The sequence below is a fragment of the Podarcis filfolensis genome (genome assembly GCF_964270895.1).
Source record: "Podarcis filfolensis genome assembly, chromosome: 2".
Lineage (NCBI taxonomy): Eukaryota > Metazoa > Chordata > Lepidosauria > Squamata > Lacertidae > Podarcis > Podarcis filfolensis.
This window is the reverse complement of record NC_139605.1, coordinates 73,001,739-73,022,177: the sequence shown is the minus strand read 5'-3', so window position 1 is coordinate 73,022,177 and position 20,439 is coordinate 73,001,739. Positions and strand designations below refer to the sequence as shown.

Here is a 20,439-nt window from a genome sequence, read left to right as displayed (position 1 = left end):
CACTGCTGACTGAGCTATCCCTCACTTATGAGCTGCAGAAGGAGAGAAAAAGAGAGAAAATATTCACAGTATGGGTACACAAACATTCACACGCAAACAATGCACACAAAAACACACAGGAAAACTTTTTTTTGTTACTAAAAGGGGGGGGGTTAAAATACATGGATACTGTAACATCGATTAGTTGTATTGAAAAGTTGCTTAAAAGCACACAAATTATACAAATTTCTTCTTCTGATACAGAAGAAGCTCAACACCTTTGTTTGGATTTCCACTTTTGGAAATATGGCAACCCTAGGCTATGTGTATGCAGAAGATACTCTCCCCCTCTCCTCTGACAAACCCACACAAACACTATGCATTGTGCAGACTGGAGATGCTCTTCCTTAATCACACTGAAAAAGAAATGGAACAAATCAACCTGCCCTTGAGTGATGACTAATCTGCTGCTTCCTGCCACTGATTTCAGCTACCAGTTGACGAAGGATTGCTGTTTGCCTTGAACCCTCAACTTCCTTTCTGATGCAGAGGAATTCCTTTCCAGCACAGGGGTGACTCAAAAACCTAACCATGCACGCATAAGATCCCAAATGTTGTCCCCAGCATCTCTAGGTGGGGCTGGGAGAGTTTCCTGTCTGAAACTCTGGAAAGCCTCTGCCAGTCAGTGTAGACACCACTGAACTAGATGGACCATTGGTCTGATTCTGGATAAGGCAACTTCCTTGGTTCCTATGGGATGCGCACAGGAAGGATATAGCAGGACAACGAGCCCTCGCCCATCATTTGTACCCATCATCTGCAGGGCTGGATTTAGGTTTGATGAGGCCCTGAGCTACTGAAGGTAATGGGGCCCTTTATATGTCCAGCTGTCCTTTGTCAACAGCAAATTGTCGCCGTTTTTTTGTGTTGAATATATGCTATATGGTAATTTATGGACCTAATAGGTATCTGAAGCCATTTGCACATAACGAAATATGTATTTTATCAAAGTAATTGTTGAACTGAAATACAATTAAGAAGTATATTAATAGTGAAATACAATTAAGAAGAAGTATATTAATAGTGAAATAATTATTAAGCTCTAACTTAAAATGATTATTTTATTCATAACAAACTTAATAATGCAAACACCTTTTTCCTTTAATTTTTTGCCCCCCCCCAAGAGAGTGGGGCCCTAAGCTATAGTGCGTTTAGTTTATACGTAAATCCAGCACTGATCTTCTGGTAATCAGAGGTAGACTGCTTCTCAGAATGGAGGTGCCATCAAAATTCCTAGCAACTGATGCAGCCTTGGTTTTTCACTGTCAAATGAGCAACACCACCACCACATTTCTTAAGTCATGTTTCATTCCGGATTGTTTGAGTTAATATTTTAATGTGTTGTAATCTGCTTTGAAACCCCCCCCCCTTAAAAAATATAAAGTGCTATAGAAATGAAATGAGTTAATAATAATAATCTGCTGCTGTTCTGCTGCTCCCTGATTCCCAAGATGTAAGAGAAACTCAAATACCAAAAATAAAAAATGGGTTAGATCCAGATTTGCTCATCTTAGATAATGCCAACTGAAATAATAACTAATTGAAGTTTCATTGATTTCAGTCTGTCTGATTACAAATCATTCTTTAAAAACAAAAACAGGCAACAGATGAACAGCCAGCTGTCGCCATGGCCCCACTCCTAGAGACCCCTCTGGGCTTAGCAGACTCAGTTGCTGGTTTCACCTGGTAGCAGAATTTTAAAATTATTGAGTTTTTGCAAGACTTTACATTGTTTCAGTTGTTTGTTTTGATTTTATCTGCTTTCCCCCACCAGCTTTCTCTCTTTTGCTGCTCTTTGTGTGCAGATCTCAAAACTGTTTTAAGGGTTCTGTTTCCTGGATCATTAACCGATCTTCTTACTTCTTGGAGCTCACAGATCAGTGTCAGTAGCATCAAAAGACCAGGACTGTGTAATCACTCCCACTAACTCTGCATCCATTGTGCCCACAGCGCAGGTTTGGGAATGGATATTGGCCACAATCCATATCTATCTTGTATATGTCCTGTCATTTCATTTGATGTATCCCGCCCCCCATCAGCTTCAATCTGAATTGAGAAAAAGAATGACTCAGCTGTACTTTTAGCTGGTAATGGTGGTTGAGTATGCTACAGTGGCATGAGTTGGCAAACAGTCTGTATTGTAAGTGGGTGGCAAAAAAATAATAACTTAAAATAGCCCAAAACTTACTTTGGGGGCACAAAACTTAGCGCTGAAGTGCTTCTAAAAAAGCGACTTCACCTAAGCTCTCAAGATGGTGGTTGTGCTCCCAGGAGATACGATGCCTGTCCTTTTTCTATTCCCCTGCAGCTCAACAGTCTAGAATCCATGGCTCTTCCATGGATCTTTCATCTGTCAGCCCACACTTCTGTACCTGTGAGGCAGGCTGCTTCTGCATTTTCTTTGCACTATGGGCAGGTCAGATTGAAATGCTGGCTATAAAAATTCTCACTAGGTATTTTGGCAAAAGGCACCATAGCTTTGGTTCAGTTTGCAGCATCGTTTTAAGAAACATCTGTTGCTGTCATGTGGCATCAAGCGACATGTTCACTGCATTGAAAAATGGCTGCTTAAAGGTTCAGATTTTGTGCATCAGGGACAATTGGTTTGATATACTTTCTCAACTATAATCACATGCTTCTGATGCGAGACCTTTGATGAGCTGAGCAACAGGACAATCGCATGGTGCAGGCAGAAGAATCAGACATTATGCTAACTACATGATAGAACATGGCTGGTGGCAAATGCAGCCCTTCCTATGGTGAAATTATGTGGCTTCTTTGCAGGCTGGAGCCTTATTCTATTCATAGAATCATAGAACTGTAGAGTTGGAAAGGACCCTGAGGATTGTCTAGTCCAACCCCTGCAATTCAGGAATATGCAGCCATCCTGTTTGGGGATTGAAACTGCAACCTTGGTGTTATCAGCACCATGCTCTAACCATCTGAGCTATATTTCATCTGGATCTTATCCCAATTTTGACATAACAGTACTGGGATCCCTAATGTGGCATCCTTGCGCATCAAAGCACTCCTTATTGATGCTCACCGATGACCCTTATTCCACATAAGTTTTGTTCATTTATTTAAACTGAAGGGTTTGGGACTGTATTTTGTTGTTAGCTGGTCGGGAGGTTGCCTGTTTTGGGCAACAGGGGTTCTGAGCATTACCAGGCCCCGTCCCCCCCGTGGAATAGATATTTTCTGGTGCTTATGACAGTTTATTAGATTTCCAAATGTACCCTCAGGCCCCCAAAGGTTGTTGCTGATAGTATATCTAAATCACACTTCATCCTGTAGGATCTCAGGGTGGTTGACAGCAATCAGAAGAAACTCACTGTTCCCTTAACATTACAGAGGAGCAGCAATGGCTGAAAAGGAATCACAGCCAGTTCTTTGCCCCAGAACCAAGGAATGAATTTCTACAGGAACTCCACTGGCTGATTCATTTGCAAGGTTCTTTGTGTGTTCCCATGACTCACTCTTCTCCTAAAGCTCTGATTGAATGTAGCGACGAGATGCTGTGATTCAGGAGTTTTCACTTACAGTTGCATTGCATCATGGCTTTTGTAAGTTTAGCACTGTGTAAACCAGAAATGAGGAACCTTTGGGCCTCTGTATGCTGTTGAACTACAGCTCCCCTCATCGCTGACCTTTGGCCATGCTGACTGGGACTGATGGGTGTTTAAGTCCAGCAACATCTGGAGAGCCACATCTTCCCCACCCCTGGCACAAATGCTTACAGCACAATCCTAACCATGCCTACTCAGAAGTAAGTCCTATTGAATTCAATGGGGCTTACTCCCTGGATAAATATAGTTAGGATTGCAGCCTAAAACAATCTTGTGCGTGTACACTGTAATCTACTATATATTTTGGAAAGCTGTTTATTTTCTTGTTATGCTTTTGGACAGCACTCAAGATATAATAACCAAACTTTGCACGATGGTTCCTGAGTTCAAGGAGTAGTTTTGTTAGGATGCCATTTTGAATCAAGATCACAGACTGAATATTTAAAAATTGCACTGACCTTAACCAGTGATTTCAAAACTGCAGCAATATTTTGGTTTCTTAGATTTCCCAAGCAACACTAGGTACAAGGGGGCTAGAGCACTATATAAACAATACCTTTGCAGCCCCATTGCAGTCTATGGACTTAAAGCTAGGCAAAAAACTAGTTCTTCTGCATTTGGATTTGTTTCTGTGCTCTGTATACTTTTTGTATAATTGTCACAAACAATTTGAGAGCCAGTGTGGTGTAGTGGTTAAGAGCGGTAGAATCGTAATCTGGTGAACCGGGTTCGCTTCCCCGTTCCTCCACATGCAGCTGCTGGGTGACCTTGGGCTAGTCACACTTCTCTGAAGTCTCTCAGCCTCACTCACCTCACAGAGTGTTTGTTGTGGGGGAGGAAGGGAAAGGAGATTGTTAGCCGCTTTGAGACTCCTTCGGGTAGTGATAAAGCGGGATATCAAATCCAAATCCAATTTGTACATATGCCAGCTTAGATCTTTTTGTACCTGCTCCACCTTCTGTAATTTTTATTAGCAGATAGAAATGGAGGTTGGAGGAAGAAAACAACCCCCTCTCAGAAGCAGCTAAAGTGACAGCTTTGTGCTTAGGCTGGCCCTGGTCTTAAAAGTATCTGTTGTGATTTGGAACAGATCAGAATAACGTTTTAAAAAATGTTTACACAGGTCTTCTTGAGTGAAAAGATGATATGGCAGAATTAGATAAGATGTCAGGAGGTAATGTATGAAGAGGTTAAAAGACTGTGAGAATACAAAGGAGAAAATGATAAACTTGCGCCAAAGGCATTTAAAGCCATATGAACCATATAACCTTTTTGGTACACCTCTTCAGTTGAAAGGGACCTTATTCCCCACAAAGAGCTTCAGTTCCAGAGTTCTCTGGGAAGAAGGTTTGACCAATAAACCACTCTGGAAACTGTAGCTCTGTAAGGGGAATAGGAGTCTTAGAATCACAGAATCGTAGAGTTGAAAGGTACCCCAAGGGTCATTTAGTCCAACCCCCTGAATTGCAGCAATATCAGCTAAAGCATCCATGTCAAATGGCCATCCAACTTCTGCTTAAAAACCTCAAAGGAAGGAGAGTCCACAACCTCCTGAGGGAGACCATTCCACTGTTGAACAGCTCTTACTGTCAGAAGGTTCTTCCTGATGTTTAGTCAGAATCTTCTTTCTTGTAAATTGAAGCCATTGGTTTGAGCCCTACCCTCCAGAGCAGTAGAAGACAAGCTTGTCTTCTAGCAGCTCTCAGCACTGGCACTGAATTGGGGGCTTGCATACTCACAGCGAGGTGGTGTGTGCTTCCTTTAAGGATCCTCTGGCTTTCCCCCTCTGTGGGAAACTGTGAGGGCTGTTTCCAGCATAATGCTTGGAACTCATGGATAGACTTTTATAAAAAATGATCACACAAGCTCTTCAGTTTGAGATATTACATGGGGATTAGCAGCTTTCTCAGCTGATTGGTCAAACACGGACAATGACTGTGCTGAAAAAAACCCGATATGAGAGAGCTTTGCCTTGCTAGTTCTTGTTTGCTTCCAGTAGAGTATTATGTGGTGTGGTGGTGCCTTCATGTGGAAACTGGAGGGATATGCAAGAAAAGAATCTGTGGGAAAGAACTAAGGCAGAGGCACAGAACTTTTAAAATATGTAATGTGCAATTTTCTCATGAGATAAGAGCTCCACAACTAATTCACCTTGGCAACAACATATCTGGGTTTATATCATTCACCATGCTGGAAATTGCGAGCCCACACACTAAACCCTGTCCCTGGCACCCACCACCCAGAAATGAGATATGGAAATAATGTATGGGTTTAAAATTAGGCCACAACTTTATTAAATTCAGGTGTAGGAACCTTGGCTTAGGCCTTGGAAGGTATCCCTCTCATACCCAACAGGGGCTGAGGATGCGCAGGGCAGTCAGGTGTTCTGGGAGGGGACTGTAAAGCATGAACTTACACAGCGTGCCCTCCCAGTTCACCAAAGCCGGGAGTCTGACCTTTATGCCGCTGCTATAGGGCCAGTGACTCCCACAATCAACCCTTTAATGGGCCCTGCAAACGCTGCCGCATGGGGGTGCATCAATATGCTGCCCCTGACTCACAGATAGACTACAGTGGTACCTTGGTTTACGAACTTAATCTGTTCTGGAAGTCCGTTCTTAAACCAAAGTGTTCTTAAACCAAGGCGTGCTTTCCCATAGCAGAGCGGGACTCAATTTACAAACGGAACACACTCAACAGGAAGCGAAACATGTTCTGCTTCTAAGGCAAAGTTCGCAAACCAAAACACCTACTTCCAGGTTTGCAGCGTTCTTAATCCAAGTTCATAAACTAAGCTGTTCTTAACCAACTGCATAGACTACCAACCAAGGTCTAAAACCGCCACCCGAGACCCCAACTGGGGTCTCGCCGCCAAGATACCTACAGCTGAACATCCTCTCCTTCAGAGAAGGACTACACCCTGCCACCCACCAGTCCCTGAGGCCCTGGCGCACATCGCTCAACCAAAGGTTGTTGCCATTGGGGGTCAAATGTACTCCAAAGTAGTTAGTTATCAGGAGAATTGTATACTAAGTTCATATATATCACATGTCAGGAGGTCTTGTGATGGACGCCTTGGCTCCATCAGGACCTGGCAAGGTTTGGCAGCTTCAGATGGACCAAGAGGAGGAAGACAAAGGAGCAGATGGAGGGCTGAAAGGCTGGCACCCAAGGGTGTAGGAAAGAGGTCCTCTGCTTGTGACTCTGTATGACAGGGAGAGAGAGAGAGAGAGAGAGAGAGAGAGAGAGAGAGAGAGAAGCAGATTTCCTGGCTTTCTCTTCTACCCCTCCAGTGGAGTACAGAGCCTCATCAGGGAGCAGAGAAGACTTCAGCAAGCCAGAGAGAGGGGCTCATGGTAGTGGTGGAGGAGCTGGAGGCAGAAGGGCAGGACAGTGTTGTCACTGAAAGTCACTGCCTTGATGGGTGTGAGATCAAACACAACTGCCCAGATGTAGCAGACATGAGTGTGTGCAGTAGATTTACAGGGTGAGAGAGTCCCACAAGTGAGCTCTCCCTGCCTCACCTTTAAAAGCTTAGCAGGAGGGGTATGTCAACTGTTGGGACATCTTTAAGGCTTCCATTCACTTATGCATTTCCTGCTTTGGTCATGGAACCTTCACTTCTGGATCATTCGCTTGTTATCTGCCACTTAGTGTGGGAAGCAGTTTGTCTGTCGGTTGGTTTGTTCTCTGTGTGTTTGGAAGCCTCTTGAGATATCGTCAGAAAGCTTGGCATGAGGGTTCCTGAGGTGGGGGAAAGCACTCTTCATCAACATTTGGATGCCAGCTGCCATTTTGAATCACAATTGCAGACTAAAATGTGACTTTTGAAAATGAAGGCTGTTTCCAGAATGGGTTCATTGGTTCATTCATATTGGTTCATTCCTATCTGATTTGTCAGTGTGTGAAATAGGCATGTGAGGCGTATGTCTTACACTTTTCACAGGTATTCCACTGTTTCCCATGCACACCAGGGGTGGTCCATGCTGTCTATTTTAGCCCCTTCCCTCATTAACTACTCCTCTGCCTTTCACCACCTTTTCCTGTTGTGGGCATGCATTCAGGTATTTCTGTACCTCTGAGTGCACTCCTTTAAATCCACTCCATACAGGAAGAGAGCATAAGAGCAAAAGCTACTAGCCTTTATTTATCATGTTCCACGATGAACACAATGGAGGCTTGTGCTTTGGGTGCATGTGTGTGCAGGGAGAAGCAAATATCCATTTTAAATTGAATAATAGTACTAATAGCACACATATATTATACAAGACTCTTACTTAGCAACACTGAAGTTCTGATGAAAAAAAAGGTTGTGATGGGCACACCCTGGGTCAGCCTCCTAGTGACCCAGCAACCAATCAGAGCCGGTTAGAATGCAGCCAATCAGAAGGGGCTGGTGAGTCAAAAAATTGGAACTTTACAGTTAAACTGTCAGACAGCAATCAATTGGGATTGGAAAATTGCCTAGTTAGAGACCTGGGAGAGATAGGGATTGGGGTTGGCTATGCAAGGCAACCTGGTTTAATTCCCCGAGAGAAAGTAAGAATACTAGAAGGGCCTCAGAGAGCATTGCTGGTGTAGTAATATTTATAGCTAGTGTGGAAACAGTCCATCCTGAGACAAGTTTTAAATAAGAGTACTGAATAAGGTTTTATAGTTTTCTGTAAAGTGTGTTTGCATGAAGCTAAGAATTGTGCCTCTCGTGCATAACCTCACTGAGTGCAATTAAATAAAAAGTCTATGTTTGTTTCAGAAGTGCCTCCTCATATTTCAAACCACTTGGTGTGAGGAATAAGTGGACACAGGGCATCCTTCACACAAGTAAAACACTGGTTGCAGTATAATAAAGAAATGATACCACAAACAGTTTCTAACAAGGAGAGTTGAAACTTTTAAACACCCAGAAAATCCAGCTCCCATCTTCCGTGAGGGAATCTGTCACAGAGGTCTTGCCAAGACATTGATATTGAGTGCAGGGGGTGGAGGGAGGCCATATTTATGTACTTCTATTAAAGTCTCCAAGTAATTTCCACATGTGTTGAGATCTGGAGAAAAGAGCTTCAAACAGTTTCTTCAAACGGGGTTTGTTAAAGTCCTTGAAATCTCACTTTGATGGCTGTTTTTTTTACTGTCAAGCTATATGGAAATTTTGTGAAATGCCTAAATAACTTAATAAATTATCTTCCTTGGTTGCTTCCAGATGGAAATTGTCTGCTCTATGCTGCATTTCTGCGATCCCAATACACATTACCTGTTTGCTGGGCCTTGCTACTATGGTGGGATACAAAAGTGATTAACAGATTTGTAACAAATGCATGCAGACTCTTCCCCCATTCTTCTTCTTTCTGGAGCTAAGTTTAAAATATTGAAAAGAACGCCAGCCTTAAGTTTTCATCTTAAGCACAATCTAAAGGAAGTAATCAGCTGATCTCGGTGAGATTTAAATTGTGGATGGACATGCTCTGATAGAACAGGCTACTTGCGCCCAAGTGCTTGCAGTGATCTGGTCATACGGATGCTTCAGCATCAGGCACATCACCAAAAGAGAAGAAACACATAAACAAAAGAGGACGAAAGAGGACACAGATTTGCATAAAATTAGGATGTGCTAATTTATATGCATAGATGCAAATTTAGAAATAGTTACTATAATTTAAATAGAAATACAATACATCTCAGCATTGTGGGGAAGACAGTGGTCAGGTGACCTGTGCACCTGCTCAGTCTGTTGTCCAGGTACAAACTGTGGATAGTAAATTTCATGGCTTCTCCATTTTTAAATCAGAGTTGGACTGCTGAGCCCTTCAGACAGAGGGCATTCTCAAACAGGACTGATGTCTGATGGCCCTTCGGAGAGAGGAATGTCCTCTGCAAAGTAGGACACACGGCCACCCTGTTGTCTTGTTAAACTGCTTTGTATTTGCCTTTCACTTTAAAAATAAAGCGCATGATACAATAATGTCACTTTCCGGTTGGCACTCTAGTTCAGTAGGTGCTGATCTCTAAACGGCAGCAAGATGGCGATGGAGAATAAGGAAACAGAGGATACATGTGGGAAAAAGAAGGGCCTGAGCTATAGCTGCCCTATAACAAAGCCTCTTGCCCAGGGAGCCTCAAATGAAATTACTGCACTACACAAGTCTAAGGGTCAAATGACATATGATATGTGATCACTCAACCTCCTGCAGTTTTTTTTTAAAAAAGGTTAATAGCAGGCACCTTTTTGAAATTAGAACCAGTTCACACAGCCCCTTGGGCTTGTGGCAAACCTGCCCATTTTCATTCTGAGGGCAAAGAGTGCTTATGATAAACCAGTTCTGTGAATGGCTCTTAATAATAACAACAGGCTATTAGCTATGATTGTCCAAAGGAATCTGCTGAGGGCCAGGTGCCAGAGGACAAACAATGGGGAAGACTGATGCCTTCAAATCCCACTTATGGGCTTCCAAGAAGCATTTCAGTGATGGCTCCTGGAAGCAAGGTTCTGAAACAGATGGATCCTGTGTGTCTTATTCAATTGGGCTTGTCTTCTGTTTTGAGACTAAAAGTTCCCATATCACTTAACCCTCACAGCAGGAACTGAAATTCATGATGAGCCACCCACATACCCAGTTCACCACAAGCACATTTTGTACCTGGGGCAAGCGGGGATAGTTTGTGATTCTCGCCCCAACGACTACTGTATGTCCATTGCCGTTTCAGGCACTATGTGGCAATGTGCGTGTTTCAAGCACCTACTGGACACTGCCTTGAAAATAAACAATTGTGAGTATTGCAGCCCACCTAAAAATAAAACCTGCACTACACCATATTCATATGAAAAGTTTCTAAAAGCTGTTAATATATATATATATTTTTTACAGACTGACTGTTTATGAATTACCACCCTGGCATGAAAACGAACCTATCCCCCCACCCCTTTTTTAAGGCAAGTGAATGCAAGGTGTTTCTGTAGCAATGGCTCACAAACATTTGCTTTGAAAATGTTTAGTTCTATTTATATTATTTTAAGAGCGAAGCTGGAATGCATACACCCTGATATTTTAAAGGTTGAATTGCTCTTCTCCATTAGTTACTTGAGAACCAGATATTGCATGGCTCAAGGCTAGGAGGGCTGTAGTACTAATAATAAAATCCTGGGGTGGTGGTAGATATAATAGAATCATAAAGTTGGAAGGGACCCAATGGACCATCTAGTCCAACCCCCTGCAATGCAGGAATATGCAGCTGACCCATACAAGGATTGAACCTGCAACCTTGGTGTTATCAGCACCATGCTCTAACCAACTGAGCTATCCAGGCAGTGTTAGTATGTTTGTATCACCTGGAACAGGATAAATTCTCAGAGCACTGATAACAGCTTCTAGGAACTGGAATCCAAGAAGATAACTAGGTTCCCACAAGAGCCTGCCTCTTCAGCTATAGTTAGCAGCCCCACGGTTATCTTTCATCTGGATGGAGAACCTTATCATTAGGTGTTCTTGGGAAATGAAGATAATACCAGTCTTACAATATATCAAAAGTTTTGGCATTCCACTGGTCAAATTCTTTATTTGCTGCCTCCCATGCTTTATAAATTTCATTTCTTTCATTTTCATCAGTGCTGCTATCAGATGTGATGTCGGCTGCTATTGGTTTCCAGGGGGTGGGGGTGGGGAGGTATGGCGGGCTGATACCGGGGAAGTTGGACACTCAAAAATAAAAATAAAAAGAGGACAAAAGAAAACACATTTGCATAAGGTAAGGTAAAGGGACCCCTGACCTTTAGGTCCAGTCGTGACTGACTCTGGGGTTGTGCGCTCATCTCGCTTTATTGGCTGAGGGAGCCGGCGTACAGCTTCCAGGTCATGTGGCCAGCATGACTAAGCCGCTTCTGGCAAACCAGAGCAGCACACGGAAACGCTGTTTACCTTCCCGCCAGAGAGGTACCTATTTATCTACTTGCACTTTGACGTGCTTTCGAACTGCTAGGTGGGCAGGGGCAGGGACCGAGCAACGGGAGCTCACCCCGTCGCGGGGATTCGAACCACCGACCTTCTGATCGGCAAGTCCTAGGCTCTGTGGTTTAACCCACAGCGCCACCCGCGTCCTTTGCATAAGATACTATATGCTAATTTATATGTGTATAGATGCGAAGTTAGAAATAATTACTGTAACTGAGAAAGAAAAGCATCTCATCATAGTGTGGAAGACAGCGACCAAGTAACCTGTGTACCTGCTCAGTCTGCTGCCAAGGTGCACATGGTTGATGTGCAACTTTCAGACCCCTTCTCTTGAGATGGACAAATCTGTGAATTCTAGTTTTTCTCAGATTCTAATTTTTTAAAAACCTTAAATTCAGCCCTCTCCATTTCTGTACAGTTTGGTTTAACAAAAACAAAATCCAAAACTCTGCATGAAAAATCAGACCCATTTTGAATATACATTTTGTACGCAATTTTGCCTAATATGCATGGTTTGCAAGCAATTCCCCCTCGTGTACTGCATTTTCCTGAATTATTTTCCATTAATATATGCATTGGTGTGTGCACTCTTCTCTAATATACACATTTTTGTATGCATCTTTTGTTTGTTGGAAAACTGCATTACAGAAGTGAGCATTTTGAAGGACAGATGCATGTTAATTTGCACAGTGGTTTGGGAAGTGTGAATTAAGTAGGTGCACTTTAAAATGTGAATGTAATTTCTTTCCCACCTCTACCCTGCTTTCTCTTCTTATGGTTATTTATCTTTAAGTCAGGCTTGGATCAGACAGCTCTTCAAATAAAGTAGGACACACAGCCATAATATATGCCAAGCAGGTTAGGGAGGATACCATATTCACTTGGTCAAGGTCACTATTTTTGTCCATAAAAGACTGTAATTAAATTCCACACTCTCCTATGAACTCAATCCCTGTGATTCTTCTGCCTCTCCCTTGTTTATGAATACCCACAGGACTTCCGTGCACGTGAAACTATTGGAAGGCAGTGACTACGACACTGTAAACCTCTCCTTATCACGAGCTGTGCAGAATAATGCAAACAATATTGTGAGTGTAATTCATGGAATTAAAAATTAATAAAATAAATGTGTAGTGTGCTGTTTGAAAAACCTAGATGCCATTGCAGTTTTACTCCTTGAAGGAAGTGTACGCCCATTAAGAAATGCAGCTGGAATTTTGTTAAGAGAGTCGTTAATATCATAAGAGGTGGATGATAATTCATTGCCCTTTCTTTGTGCTGTGTGACTCCGACACTGCTGAGAGAAGTGAAGCAGCAAAAAGCCTTTCTAAGTGAGGAAAACTTGCTCAGTCTCTACAGAGAAGGGCCATATTAGAGCTTTGGCCTGTGTATGTGTGAGAGAGGGTCGATGGGGGTAGGGCAGGCTATTTTTACCTAATCTCTTTGCTGAGAGGAAAGTAAGTCAGATGAATATTTTTACTAAAGAGGAGTCTGCTTTCTGGAACTGGGCCTAAGGAAGGGCAGTCCCTCTCTTTTAACTGACCGACTTGTAAGATATGCCTTTCAAGCTCACCCTCCTCCTTCACTCAATCCTTTCTAATGTTTCTTCATGCTTAATGCTAGCTCAGCTGTAGTAGTTGGGCTACATCTCCCAGGCCCCTGCAGCCTGAGGGATGGTGTTATATTCAACCTCTTTCCTGTCCCCAGGAACTGGATCTGTCAGCAGAGAACAGCTAAAAATACCCTCATTTCCTTTAGAAATCAAGGATGCACATTGCCTGAACCTGGGCCTGCCCACCTCATGAGTGCCTAATCCTATCAACACATACCTCTTTGGCTATGTTTGTAACACCCCGCCCCATCCACACACAGCCAAGAAACCTAATTCCCTTCATAGAAAATTAACTGTCTGCTTAAATCTCTCCTGCACACTTAAGTAAGGATGAATTCTTCCAGTGCTCAAAGTTTTACTAAAGGTGCAGTTCTCCTATAGCTTAGCATATCTCCGTTCTTATGAAGGGATGTACTGTTCAACTTAGTCCTACTTAAAGTAAAGGTAAAGGTACCCCTGACTGTTAGGTCCAGTCGTGGACGACTCTGGGCTCATCTCGCTTTACTGGCCGAGGGAGCTGGCATACAGCTTCCGGGTCATGTGGCCAGCATGACTAAGCTGCTTCTGGCGAACCAGAGCAGCGCACGGAAACACCGTTTACCTTCCCGCCGGAGCGGTACCTACTTATCTACTTGCACTTTGACATGCTTTAGAACTGCTAGGTTGGTAGGAGCAGGGACCGAGCAACAGGAGCTCACCCCGTCGCGGGGATTTGAACCACCAACCTTCTGATCGGCAAGCCCTAGGCTCTGTGGTTTAGATCACAGCGCCACTCACATAAAGTACTGGTAGATCTACTGAAATTAATGTGCTTAAGTTACTCATATTCACTAATTTTAATGGATCTGAGTAGGATTAACTGTGGCTGCAACCCAAAAAGAACCCGTGTTTGAAAGAATTTTGGACTGTGGCCCATCTGCACTATACATTTAAAACAGTATCATACCACTTTAAATAGTCATGGCTTCCCACAAAGAATCCTGGGGACTGTTAAGGATGATGAGAATTGTTAGGAGACCTCTATTCTACCCCCACAGCTACAATACTAATGACTCAAACATCCTGGGAAAATTATATTTCCCAAAATACCTCACACCTGGGATAGTGCCATTGTTGAGTGCTGGAAAAGGAGAAGGTACAAACTCTCTGGCTCATTTTTCATCTGAAGAACTGTCAGGGACATGATGCTCACTTAACAATGCAGCCAAGCATGTTTAACGGAACAAAACTGTATTATGAGCCTGATAAGCAGGAACTTCGGTGACATCACTAAACAAATTAGTGAGTTCAGATTACCGAAGCCTTTAAATGAATGATTTGTCAACAGGAGGGTGAAGAGTTGAAATAATTGTCATACGGACTTGCAGGGGTGAGGCGTACATGTTTCAAGTGCAGAGCATGGTGCAAAACAATGTGCATAGAACTTGAAATAGGGTCAAAACGATGGTGTTGAGCAAAAAAAATAAACTTCCTGAAGTATATTTCCCTTTTGGTTAAAAGGTTTTCTTACACCCAGAAGGACTTCTTGGCTTTCTTTTGAGTTAGAGTTAGATTTGCCATGCAGTTAGATTCAACATGTGGACATAGTAATAGAGGACTTGGCCCTTACATTGGGATAGGAGGCTCATTGTCACTGGTAAGCCCTCAAAATGTTCTGCCAAGTGGAGAAATCTAACAAGCAAAAGCTGATGGTAACAATGTGGGGCTCTGTTAATGAAACTGTGTTATGCTGGTATCTTTTGTAGGATTCCAAGGATTAGTGGAAATAAGAGGCTAAAAACACACCCAAGGACTCTGTTCCATATCTTCATCAAGTACTTGTCTTAGGAAATGATGGTCCATTCCAGCCCCCATGCAATAATAGGGTTGCATTTGGTATAGGGTTGCCGTATTTCACAAAGTGAAAATCCGGACACAAAAGTTGTTGAGTTGTTATTGTTTTGCAAAAACCAACACTTCCGATATGGGTGACGTTTTACCAACTGTACTAGCTACACAACAAATATTAGACATAAAATACATATACACAATCAATAAGGCAAACTATTATGCATTTAAGCACTATCATAGCATAACCCTTGCCAGAGCATTCCATTCTTATGAAAGGTCACTCTTGGAGCAGGATTCTCTCTGTCTCTCTCTGTTCACAAGGTCTGAGTTGGAACCTCTGTCTGTGTTGAGATCTACATTCTGGTCTCTTGGTCTCTATAGTGCTCCAGTCTCCCAAATTTATACTATCTGAGCATTGGAATATGACAGGCACCCTTGTCTCTGTGGTCAGCCAGGAGAAGTACCAATGGCATCATCACGTACCACTCTAAGGTATGTCAAAGAGTTGGCAAGCTGTCCTCTTCTATTATTAGCACGAGAAGCACTAGTCCCTGTCATTCTCATGGCTTTGATCCTGTAAACCCATGAATCAATCATCAATCCTGGCAATTAGCCCAAAGTGACCTCATGGCCTGGTAAGGTAAGGTTACCTCACTGCCTTATCTCTATAGTCAAAAAATAAGCTCATCTTCCATTATATAACACCTACCACATAAACACAACCGAACAGGCCAAAATATTGTCTATTATGCAAATTCAGGCTCTTATGGAAGCTATCAATAAGGCACCAGGGATATAATTTTTGGATACCACTTATCTCTTCGTAATCAAAATACTGTATACTTCCACACGTTTCCATCACACATTAACATCAGACTCCTCCTCATTGAGGTGGATTAAAATACTACATTCCCTCATTGTACAAGAACATTGTGGTTTCCTAGTCTTTGCTGTTCTAAGGCATGGTCCGTTTTTGCACTGGAAACCCATGAAACAGATTTTTTTATTTTTTATTTGCAAGGAAGGCAGACTCTGTTTTTAATTGAATTTCCAGCTTAGTTCCAAACCACAATTTCTTTAGTAAGAGACCATGGTATTTGTAGAAAATCTCATAATTTAGGGCTACAGCCGTAAAGCTTTGACGGAGGTAGGGATTCAAGTCCCTTGTGGCTTCTGCATAATGCCTCATCTTCAAATTCCTGAGTCATGGTTTTCAATCCTTGGTTGTGAGGTTTGGATTTACACATCATGTCTTATGCTAACATAGGAGTTTTTACACTAGTGAAACAAATATGACAAAAACCAGAACGCTACCTTTTTTTAGTTTGGGGGCAACCCACTCTTTCCCCCTGTCTTCAGATGCTTAGTGAAGGCTTCAGTGGGGAAGTCTGGGGACTGTTTTTTATGGTTGCTAAGCAACTGTAGCCATCTCTTCCCTCTCTGGCATTGTCAAAGTGGCTGACTATATATGGAACAAAGGGTAATAATGGATAAGAAGATGTCTAACTTGGGTAGCAGCTATGGCAGAGGTGCCATGTGGGAACGAACAGTTCAAATGTCATGGAGATATGTAGCCGGGCCCTTACTGCTTTAGAATCATATCCAATGTTTTATTGTTATTTATTATGCTGCTTACATGTCAAAGTGGCCTCTACACAGGTAGCTGTGGACCTCTCCTAGGTAGTACATAGCTATGGTTTGGCTGTTCATCTTCCAATATTTTTCATGTTCCTGCATTATTTAGGCTTTAAATGCACAAATATAAAACCAAACAAATTACTGAAATGTTTTCAGAAACTAAATGGAAGCCAGTGCATTTGACTTCTTTGTGCATAACTGCTAACACAGATATTTTTGCATTTTTTATGTATTTTTATATTAATTCACACTCGTCCCCTTGAAGGAAAGGAAAGGCACCAAAATTCAGCCACTCCTAAGGTAGAGCGTGTACAGAAATAATTCCCTTCAGTCTTCCAGGGACAGTTGGAGTTGGCTGAATCTGACCTACAAACTGGCTTTGGGCCAAGGATCAGAACGGGTGATATAAGAACAGCTGCAGATCTGGGTCTCTTTTCCTGCTATTCTCTGTGGTATCTACTGCAAGCAACGCACCTTATGCTGTCATCACACAGTGTGTCTCCCTTACCCTACCAGCTGCTGATGTCAGGTAGAGACAATGAGACACACAGTGCAATGGCCAACATACAGTTGGCCCTGGAGAAGAAACTGCTTCTTCAACCACCACACAGTCAAACGATAGCATTTGCTCCCACAAGATTTAGTGATTGCCATCAGCTTGCATGGCTTTAAAAGGGGTTAGATGAAATCACAAAGGATAAGGCTGTCAATGGGTCCAGTATCAGAGGAAGGATGTCTGAATTGCTGGGGAACATGAGCAGGGAGAATGCTATAGCACTAAGGTCGGAGCCAAACAGTATAAATTGAGAGCATTTGCAGATGACCTAGTTTTGACGTTACAGGAGCCAGAATCTAGTACTAAAAGAGTTTTAGAATTAATTCAAGAATTTGGTCAGGTGGCAGGATTTAAACTGAATAAGACTAAAACTAAGGTTTTAGAGAAAAATTTGACATTGTTTGAAAAAGAGAAATTTCAGAATGAAACAGGTTTGACTGTGGTGAAGAAAGTTAAATATCTGGGGATCAATATGACATCTAAAAATTGGAACTTATTTAAAAATAACTATGAGAAATGCTGGTTAGAAGTGAAAAAAGATCTCGAAATATGGTCAAATTTGAAGCTTTCTTTGATGGGTCGAATAGCAGCTATAAAGATGAATGTATTGCCTAAAATGTTATTTTTGTTTCAAACATTACAAATTGTGGACAAGATGGATTGTTTTAAGAAGTGGCAGAAAGATATTTCTAAATTTGTCTGGCAGGGCAAGAAGCCCAGGATAAAATATAAGATTTTAACTGATGCAAAAGAAAGGGGTGGCTTTGCCCTGCCAGACTTCAGACTGTACTATGAATCAGCAGCATTCTGCTGGTTGAAAGACTGGCTGCTTCTTGAAAACACAGACATTTTGGATTTAGAAGGTTTTAATAACGTTTTTGGATGGCATGCATATTTGTGGTATGATAAGGTTAAAGCTCATAAAGCATTTAAAAATCACATTGTTAGGAGATCCTTGTTTAATGTTTGGATCAGATACAAGGATTTACTGGAAAATAAGACCCCAAGGTGGTTGTCACCAATGGAAGCGAAAGCCCAGAAAAACTTCAATATGGAGGCCAAATGGCCAAAATATTGGGAAATTTTGGAACAAGAAGGAGATAGACTGAAATTGCAGAGCTTTGAGAAACTAAAAAATAAAGTGCGAGACTGGCTCCACTATTTTCAGATAATGGAAGCTTACAATTTGGACAAGAAAATTGGCTTCCAGGTGGAAAAATCTAAATTAGAAACAGAAGTGCTAGAACCTAAAACTAAGATTATGTCAAAAATGTATAACTTGCTGCTGAAATGGAATACACAGGATGAAACGGTCAAGTCAGCTATGATTAAATGGGCACAAGATGTTGGACACAACATTATGTTCGCTGACTGGGAACAGTTATGGACCACAGGTATGAAATTTACGGCATGTAATGCCTTAAGAGAGAATATTATGAAAATGATATACAGGTGGTACATGACACCAGTCAGGCTTGCAAAAATATATCATTTGCCCGATAATAAATGATGGAAATGTAAGGAGGTTGAAGGTACATTCTTTCACCTTTGGTGGACGTGCCCAAAGATTAAGGCTTTTTGGGAAATGATTTATAATGAAATGAAAAAGGTATTTAAGTATACCTTCTTGAAAAAACCAGAGGCTTTTCTCTTGGGCATAGTCGGCCATTTGGTGCCAAAGAAGGACAGAACTTTCTTTATGTATGCTACAACGGCAGCAAGATTTCTTATAGCAAAGCACTGGAAGACTCAAGATCTACCCACTCTGGAAGAATGGCAGATGAAGTTGATTGACTGTATGGGACTGGCAGAAATGACCGGCAGAATCCGCGACCAGGGAGAAGAGTCGGCAGAAGAAGATTGGAAGAAATTCAAGGACTATTTACAGAAATACTATAAAATTAATGAACTTTGAAAAGATGCTGGATTGAACTTATGTGGTCTCTAGCTGTAATGATAAAGATAACTGGGATCAAAATTGTTTAAGTCATAAAATTTAAAAAAGTTGATTGGAAAATATTAATATTAGTTAAAAGGAATGTTAAGAGATTAGGATTTGCTGGATTAACAATTTGAACTAGAAAACAAGAAGGGGAGGTATGAGGAAGTCAAAGAAACATGTTACTGAAAAATTGTTATTGAAACTGATTTGTTTTTAATATTTTTCTTTTTCTTTTTCTTTTTGTGTTTGTATAAAATTGGAAAACTTAATAAATATTTATTAAAAAAAAGAGAATGCTATAGCACTCATGTCCTGCTTGGAGGGGAGGACCTGATTATTAACCGCTATGAGAACAGGATGCTGAAATATATCGCCCTGGGCTCTTACATTCAGAACCCCAAACCAAGGCTTGCAAAAAGCACAGAAGCGAACAACACGTGGCAAGTAAGTCAGCTTCTCATCTTGTTTTAGAAATCCTGTAGCTTGGCTAGGGACCATTTCCTACTAAGGTCTGTCACCATATATCTGGCAGGAAACATTCCCTTTCCTCTTTATCCAATGGCTAAAACTAATCCATGGAGGATTATGCATATAAACTGCGGATGGCAATGCACCTTAAGCATGAATATGACAGGTCATAGTTTCCTGCAAATCAAACTTAAGCTTGCAAAGTCCCATCTCATCCGAAGGTTTAAATTGGATTAGTTATTTTTAAACCTCACAGAAGGGGCATTAAAATGTGCTTTTCCAGCAGCCATAAGCAATTCCTGCCGTAGGGCATGGGCTGCTCTGCTCATAATTCCTCTCCCTATCCCTTTAAATAACCCCAAGTGATGAGACAGAAAATAATATGCCAAGGCACAGCAAGGCACTCTACTTGCCTTTGCTGATTGTTGACTTTAGAGAATTCAGATTTCACTTGTGGATGGGGGTTTGTTTTGTTTCACAATCCAGGATTTGCTGTTCTACCAGAATTCAGCAGGATATATATGAAACCAACAACCTTCAGTCCTACCCGTAACTCCTTAAAGAGATCGTTACTGGAATGAATAGTCTAAAAAGTTGAAGGTAGCATGCAACTCAGTCACCCAAAAATCACCAGGTTATAAAACCACCTAAATCCTTTCCTTCCTTCCTTGTTACATTCTGATCTGGAAACCACTGCTGCCATTGTTAGCTTTGAGCCCCTCCACTACTCTGCAATTTCTGGCCAAGTTAAGTAGGGGCTCTAGTTTAACTCTTTTATTTAATACCTTGGGTTTGTTATGCAGTATCTCCTTTGCAATTGCAATATCAAGACAAGAGCCTCA

General features: G+C 41.8%; 3 long non-coding RNA genes across 4 annotated transcripts in view; 2 read left to right on the top strand and 1 right to left on the bottom strand.

The window, feature by feature from the left end:
* The window catches only part of LOC310753249, a 64,777-nt gene that overhangs the window by 31,263 nt on the left and 13,075 nt on the right, over window positions 1–20,439 (top strand). The window lies entirely within an intron of this gene.
* LOC310753253 lies at window positions 8,039–16,315 on the top strand. 2 transcript variants are annotated; one of them, XR_014543302.1, is made up of 4 exons: window positions 8,039–10,373; window positions 10,472–11,348; window positions 11,709–12,639; window positions 15,375–16,315. It is a non-coding gene; the product is annotated as an uncharacterized lncRNA (long non-coding RNA). The 2 variants fall into 2 exon arrangements; XR_014543303.1 differs by having other exon boundaries at window positions 15,315–16,315.
* Window positions 14,377–16,375, bottom strand: LOC310753284. The gene is made up of 2 exons (XR_014543315.1): window positions 16,303–16,375; window positions 14,377–15,150 (listed from the first exon to the last, which is right to left on the bottom strand). It is a non-coding gene; the product is annotated as an uncharacterized lncRNA (long non-coding RNA).